Below are 8213 nucleotides of genomic sequence, written 5' to 3'. Positions count from 1 at the left end.
AATACTCAATACAACATTTTCTGAGGCAGCAAATTTGGCTCAGTTTATCAAAATAGCACAGAAGGAAATATTTGTCAAACAGACATGGTAGACATTTATATTTCATCATTGGGCCACATCACATCAATATTTGAACAGATTTGTAATTTACTTCTATTTAAAAATCTTAATCCTTCCAGTACTTATCAGCTGCTGTATGCTCCACCAGAAGTTCTTTTCTTTTTAAATTTCTTTTCAGTCTGACCACAGTGCTCTCTGCTGACACCTCTGTCCATTTTAGGGACTGTCCAGAGTAGGAGCAAATCCCCATAGCAAACCTCTCCTTCCGAAGGATAATTGATGGGGTTGGGGTCTGAATTTGAGAAGACCATTCAAGTTTCCCCACACAATACACAAAACCTAGCATATTATTCAGGTGTAGCAGTAAAATGTAAGCTACAGTAACTAATAAAAGTACAAAGAAGGACAAGTGCAAAACAGGATTGGACAATGAAAATGAAGGTCGCTTGGTTCAGTGGCACATTCCAAGTAAAGTTAACACCTAACTATTTTATATTGTATGCTGAGTAAGTATTTGTTGTTTACAGCTTACCTATCGACTCTCCATAGACAATGTTTGGCTGTATCCTGCATTTAAATGGATTATCAAGGAATAGGAAAACAGAGCTAATTTCTTTCAAAAACAGTTTCTTGTCTTTCTTAAGGCTGGGTGTGAATTTGCAGCTCAGGTCCATTGAAGTGAATGGAGCCAAGTTGTAATACCACACCCAACTTGGAGACAGACAGGGAGCATTTTTTGAATAGAATAGATAGAAACCCCTTTAAGTGTAAGCCAAATAGTAGAGAAAGGGAAAAAAAAAGGTCTTGGAGGCGCTGCTCAAAAGGAGGTCACAAATGGAGAGACTCAGGCTCAGGCCAGCGCAGGATAATAATTTATTTTTTGCAATACAGACGACGCGTTTCGGCACACAAGGAGTGCCTTCCTCAGGTTCAAACGTACTATGCACTCCTTCTAGGTAATAGGATGCAAGGGATCCTGTGTGATACAGCGCTGCTGCTGGCATGTTTTAATGTTTTGTAAATGGACCTAGGCCACTGTGATCTTTAACCCCTAGAGGACACAAGGCCCTGGCACTTTGCACAGTAGCATACATTTATGTCCTGCAGTACATTTCTAACAGAAGTCAGGATCTCGCCTCTAATGTAAGACATAATTGATCATTCTGATACCCACCATTACCCCTTTAGATGTCTTAATCAATACTGATCATGCCATTTAAAGCAGTAATACTCATCAAACCACCTGCAGCGCAATGGCAGGGTCTGATGAGTAAAGATGGCAAACAGAGGTCTCCTCACTTGTTATGTGTTGCTCTTCTATTTGCATAGTCTGCTGTCTGGCAGGCTGTACAAGAGGATCAGAAACAGTAATACCAAACAAGTAATTGGGGGCCTAAAAATGTAAAGAAAGTATAAAAAAATGTTTAAAAAAAAAAATGAATCCCTCTCCCAATAAAAATTTTAATCTCCCCCCCCCCACCCCTTTTCCAATTTTACAAAAGAAATTTAGAAAAATTAAATCTATATTTGGTATCGTCACATGTGGAAATGTCCAAATAATAAAAATTAAATGTTAGGTTCCCATATCATGAACGGCGTATACGTAAAACAATCCCAAAGTCCAAAATTGCTAATTTTTTGTCACATCAAATTCCAGAAAAAATAAATAAGTAAAAAGTAATCAAAAAGTCACAAATACACATAAAACGATAAAATCTACACATCATGACACAAAAATCTGAAAATAAGAAAAAATGAAAATGCAAGAACAAAAATTGTCTTTTGTCCTTAAGGCCAAAATGGGATGTGTCCTTAATGGTTAACCTAGGACAGCTGTCAAGGTTTTATTTTGAAGTGGGTAAAGAAGAGGCAGGGGTATGATGTTGGATGGGAAGGTTATAGACCATAAATGGTGTCAATCCGCAATAGTTGTGGGAGTTTTGCCTATATGACACAGTATGGCAAGGATTGGTGTTTCCTTCAGAATTTAATCCTTTGAAGATGCCACATTTTTTGTTGCCAATTTGCCATGCACTACATCTACTGGTCAGAATGGTGAGGCCTTTTGTAAACATTTTTCCATCTACTTTGGGGTTTTCTTAGTGATAAATGTATATTTTATATTCATTTCTTCTTTCAGCACAGCATTATTCTTCTGACAACAAAAATATCTATGAACTGGTTCACAATAAATGTAGTATCCTAGCAACTGCAAGAGAGATCTGCACCACTTGATGGATGAATGCTACCATAATGTTATCTACACTAGGCACTGGCATGTAGCACTAAGTACAGACATTACTTACTACAAACATGGGTTGCAATAGATTACCCCAATCACTGTAACCACAACCCCATACCAATAGCCACTGACTTGTATAGATAATTTTTAGATTACAGTATATTTGCTAGACCATAGAAATCAGTTCTTAATGATAAATATTTATTCTACTTTTTTGAGAAAATATCTATTCTACTTTTTTTAAATACTTACATTACTTAATTTAAAGTAAAACTCTTCCTTGCACTGACATTTATCAGACAGGGACTTGGCATCAGGATAGATATCACCTGTAAAATATTAAATATCTGGGGGATGTTTTTTATTTTTTGCTTATTTTTTTTGTTTTGTTTGTTTTTGCGTTTGTTAGTGACTAGTGGAATTGAATATCTCTGTATGGCTTTAATGCACTTGGATACCAGCCATGATGAGATCTAACAAACTGTTATTTGACTAAATGATGTTTTGTTTTCGCATAGCAACTAAATAAAGTAAAGTCTATCATTCAAAAATAGTAAGTGAGCTAATTTCCATCCTGTCACCAATGAAACCACTGCTTACTAAAATTGGAGACTGTTCTTGTCAGCAGAATGCTTCCATATATAGTCACATACCTCATATAGTCACATACCTCACATAGTCACATACCTCACATACCTCTTTGAGGTCATGAGGAAGCGCGCCATAGCTTGAAACGGCCCGTTGCCCATTATCTGTATCTGAAGACCTGGAAAATGAAATAAATGGATTGCATTGAATCGTGAGTGCCGTCTATTTCTTCACTTTAAATGGTGTCCTCAGCTTAACTTAGATGTAAGGTAAGTGAGGATTCAAAAGATTAAACAGGCTCAGCAGCTCCACAGATCTCCACGGCAGCGCCCTCGGACAATGCGTCAACAACACACTAAAAGCGCACTGCAGAAAGGAAGATATTCATCCAGCATCATGGGTATAAAAACAATCTAGACTTTATTGTAGCTTGCAATACAAACATGGTCAAAACCATCTTATAGAGCAAGATACTGACGCATTTCAAGGGCTGTGCCTGCTTTACGGAATTTTATGGTTTGATCTCCTACCTATGGTGCTGGACAATCTTTTCTTCTGCATCGACATTGAAATGATAACAATTAGATTGAGCATGATGATTCTACGAGAGGTGAAGCCAGTGATCTTCCATCAAGTTCCCATAATTTAGGATTAATCTGAAAATGTTTTTGGATAACAAACCATTTTCTATTGTGGGTTTCTAGTTCACAGCTGAATTTGATTGTCAGCCAACCTATACCTTGAGGCTCAATTTATTTTGGAATAAAAAGCTTGTTTATTATCACAGATTTATGATGCATTGTGGTTCAGGTCATGTTTCTTATCTCAAGAAAAATATAAAACTGAGGTCCCCAATTAATTCTTCTGGTGCCTTAAATGTTAAAGCAGTACGGTAAATGTTAACTGTCGTGTAGAGTGAAACCAGGTGTCAGGTTTATTTTGTAGATGAATTGTTTCATCTAATAAACAATATTCTTTATTTTACATTTAAGGCTTCGTTCACACACTGTTTGTTTGTTTTTTGTTTTTTTATTGTCAACCTTTTTTCAGCTGTTTTATGTTCACACATAGTTTTTGCAGCAGTTTTTTTGCTTTTGCCACTTTTTTGAGCCATTTATGGCTTAAAATGAGGCTCAAAAAAAAGTGCGTGAACATAGCCTTAAGCAATTTGGTTATTATGTGGCCTAAGTTTACCATCTATAAAAAATATAGAAACATTGAAATAAAAAATATATATTATATAGTTTACTTAAATATAAAATTACTTACTCCAAATTTGTTAGAAGAATGTGTAAATCCAAAAGACTTTAAAGGGGTATTCCAGGGGAAATTTTTTTTTTCTACATCAACTTACTCCGGAAAGTTAAATAGATTTGTAAATTAATCAAGGAAGAAACACTATCCGGCACTGCTGTACAGGGAGTGAACATAAGTCCGCACATAAAGTGCAAGTGTGGATATAGTCCTAGGGGTGGTGCTCAATCTTGCAGAAAGAAGAATTCTTACAACATGGCAATGTAGAAGAAACGATGGCACTCACCCGATAAACGGACTTGCAAGGATAACTTTTATTTCGTGCTTGTCAACCAAAGTGCATGTGCATGGCAGCGTACAGCATTCAGGCAGGTAAAGCAGGCAAGGATGCCGGGGGAACCAGCGTGCAGGTGGTTACAGCTGTCTCACACTTCAGTGCTTTGTGAGACCATGGTCCGTTTATCGGGTGAGTGCCATCATTTCTTCTACATTGCCAGATTTGTAAATTACTTCTATTAGAAAAAAAAATATTAATCCTTCCAGTAGTTATCAGCTGCTGAAGTTGAGTCGTTCTTTTCTTTCTGACAACAGCGCTCACTGCTGACACCACTGCTTGTCTCAGGAACTGTCCGAAGCATTTGAGATTTGCTATGGGGATTTGTTCCTACTCTGGACAGTTCCTGAGACAAGCAGAGGTGTCAGCAGAGAGCACTGTGGTCAGACAGAAAAGACCAACTCATCTTCAGCAGCTGATAACTATTAGAAGGATTAATATTTTTAATAGAAGTAATTTTCAAATCTGTTTAACTTTCTAAAGCCAGTTGATATAAAAAAAAAAAAAAATGGAATTTCCGTTTAACCCTAATTGTTATTTGAATTAGTGGCATAGACTTTGAAAATAATATAAAGGGGCGTGACTTCACAAGGGGCATGGCCGTGATGTCACGAACCCCCGCTGCCTGCTCCAAGCATTAGGAACAAAATGTTCTGAAAGCTGGGGCCGCGGAGTACCCCTTTAATGCTCTACTGCTCCTCTGATTCGGGCAGGGACAATGCAAGGAGTTTTGTCTACACAAGCAAAGGTGGATTTCAGAACCTTGGTAGGGAATACCCAAGTAGTTAGGTAGAGAAGTCCCATCCCCCTCCAAGCAAGATAGGTAGGGAAGCCCCTTGAAGTTACATAGGTAGGGAGCATCAACCCCATCCCCCCTAGTAGTTAAATAGGTATGAAAAAAAGTGATAAAAATATTACTCGCCTTCCCTCCGCTCCTGCCTCTTCCTCCATCTGGTCCGGGATCCAGAGTCTAGTCTCGGGAGGGGTACTATCAGAGTATCGTGCATTGGTCGACACGCCCCCTTGCATAAACTTGCATTGAGGGGGTGTGGTGTGATGTCACAAGGGGCGTGGCTGTGACTTAACATCCCCCGCAACCCGCACACAGAGTTTGTAACAAAATTAGTCACCCCACCGTCCGTACCCCTCTAGAAAGCCACAATCTCAACCAAGGAGAAGATTTACCCTGCAGAAATTCTGGATGGTCAAGCAAGGGCATTCTTTTAGATAGAAGAAACAGAAGGTCACTATTGTATAATTGAGCCCTTGATCTCTACCAGAAGTTTAGCATAAGAGGTGTGAAGCAGCGCCGGCAGCGACTACGGGGCAGCCAGCACCGCTTCCACTGCTAGGTTGGAAAAGTAGTCGGAGGAATGCAGCCAATCAATCGTGTGGCGAAACAAACAAGCCAAATTGTTATGTTTGAGTAATTAACTCCCTTCTCTACCTTGAGTTTCTGTAACGTTATGTCCGGTTGTTTGCCCTGCCACAGGAATCGTTGATAGGCCGTGTTGAGGCGCCTAAAATCGTCATGCCGGAGTAGAAGCGGGAGCGTTTGCAAGGGATACAGTAAGCAAGGGAAACTGATCATTTTAATGAGAAGGCATGTACTTAGGAAAGATAAGGGCAAGGGCTCCCAGCTCTTTAGTTCTGTCCAGATACGTTGAAAAAGTGGTGTGTAGTTGAGTGAATAAAGCTGGTCAGGAGACTTCGCTATGCGAATGCCGCAATATGTTTTGAAAGAGGGAGCCACTGTAACGCCCAGCGGATTCACATCAAGAAGCCCCCTGGGAGGAGTTGCACCCAAAGGCAGTAATATACTCTTAGCAGCATTGAATCATATAGCCAGTAAATCTTCCCGCATAAGATAGAAAGGTTGGTATTTTAGGGATAGCTTCCTTGGGGTTGGTTAGGTACAGCAAGACGTCATGGGTAAACATGGGCAATTTGATCTCCTGGGTGTCCACCCCTATATCCCTGTAGATATCCGAAGAGATCAAATGGCGGGCCAGAGGTTCAATCGCCAGGTGATATAAAGGCGATAAGGGACAACCCTGGCGTCTATCGTTCTCTAACGGGAGGGGAGTAGATAAGATGCCTGGGGTATGTACCCTAGCCGTAAGACCTTCATATAAACCGTCTATAAAAGAACTGAATCGACCTACAATTCCCAAATTTTGACAGGACCAGTCGCAGCCATCTAGCATTTAGGGTGAATAATGCGGGCTGGGTTGCTTTCTGGGATTGGCCACGAACACTGTCCAGTACTGCCAGTACCTTCAGAATGTTCGTGACCGCCGAGCGGGACTTCACGAATCCCAACTGATGGTCTCCAACCCGGGAAGGCAAAAATTTGGCCAGGCGATCTGCCAGGTTCTTTAATAATAAATTCACATCCTGACTTATCAAAGTTATGGGGCGATAGGAGCCAGGTTGTAAAGGATCTTTGCCAGGCTTGGGGAGTACCTTAATATAGGCTAGCTTCGCAGCCAGGGATACGCCATTAAAGAGGGGAACAACCTGATCAACCAGGGGTTTGTAAAACTCAGTAGGATATCCATCCGGCCCTGGCGCTTTCCCATTTACCAGAGTGCGGATACCAGCTGCTACTTTTTCCGTTTTAACGTCCGCGTTGAGCTCCTGCTGCTGCTCTTCAGACAGTGATGGTAGGGTCATTCCCTCCAGAAACCGCTCCCCTTCATCAGTTGGAGCGGGGAGGGAGGGGGAGAAGAATAAAGAACAGCATAATAAGACATTGTTGATAGAGTGCAGTTCATGTGTGACTTGCCTCGAGGAGTCACGCAATGCCAGTAAATGCGTTGGCGCGCGTGATCCCTTCGCTATATGCACCAGTAAACATCCTGCTTTATTGCCCTGCTGAAATAGATCTGCTTCAAAGTGAGACCTATAGATTATCTCTTTCCTATCTAACCAGAGTTCATAGGAGGATTTCACTGCCTGCAAATCGAGCTTATGGTCTGTGGTGGGGGACTCTAAAAAAGCGTGAATAAGCCTCCGCTAAGGCTGCACTTGCTGTTGCATGACCCTCCAGAGTTTTCCGTTTGAGTTTCTATAGGGCATAATTTTACCCTTAATTACCGCTTTAGCAGTTTTCCAGTATAGGAATGTATTGTCAATATGGGATATGTTGTCTGTTTGGAACTCCAGCCACCACCCCTTGAGAAGACTGAGAAAAGATTAATCTTTCGTTAAATAAGACAGAAACTGCCACAAAATATCAGAACCCTTTGAACATGATGGCAGGAGTTCCAAAACCTCTGATGTGTGATTTGAAATGACCAGGTCCCGTATGTCCACCGTTCCCAAACGAGAGCACACTAGAGGAATGACTAGGAAATGGTCAATGCGAGACCAAACACGATGAACGTGTGAGAAGTGCGTGTATTCACAACCATCAGGGTGCAGATGCTCCATGAGTTAAGTAATCCCGTTTGTGTTGGGAACGGGGGGAGAACTTTGTCACTCTGACATGGGGCGATAGATATGGGGGCTGAGCGTCTATGTTCTATTAGCGGGTCGAACACTGTATTCAAGTCTCCTCCCAGGATGGTGTGTGGTCCACTAGAGCCATTAACTGTATCTGCTAAGGATGCAAAGAAGGAATAATTAAAAAGAGTTAAAAAAAACAAAACAAAGACAACCCGGAAGAGGGCAAGAACAGAAACATGAGAAACCTCAGACAGGCCGATCCCCAAGATAGAATAAGGGTGGCCA

Source organism: Hyla sarda, chromosome 2 (genome assembly GCF_029499605.1).
Source record: "Hyla sarda isolate aHylSar1 chromosome 2, aHylSar1.hap1, whole genome shotgun sequence".
NCBI classification, from domain to species: domain Eukaryota; kingdom Metazoa; phylum Chordata; class Amphibia; order Anura; family Hylidae; genus Hyla; species Hyla sarda.
Note: the sequence above shows the minus strand (reverse complement) of the source record.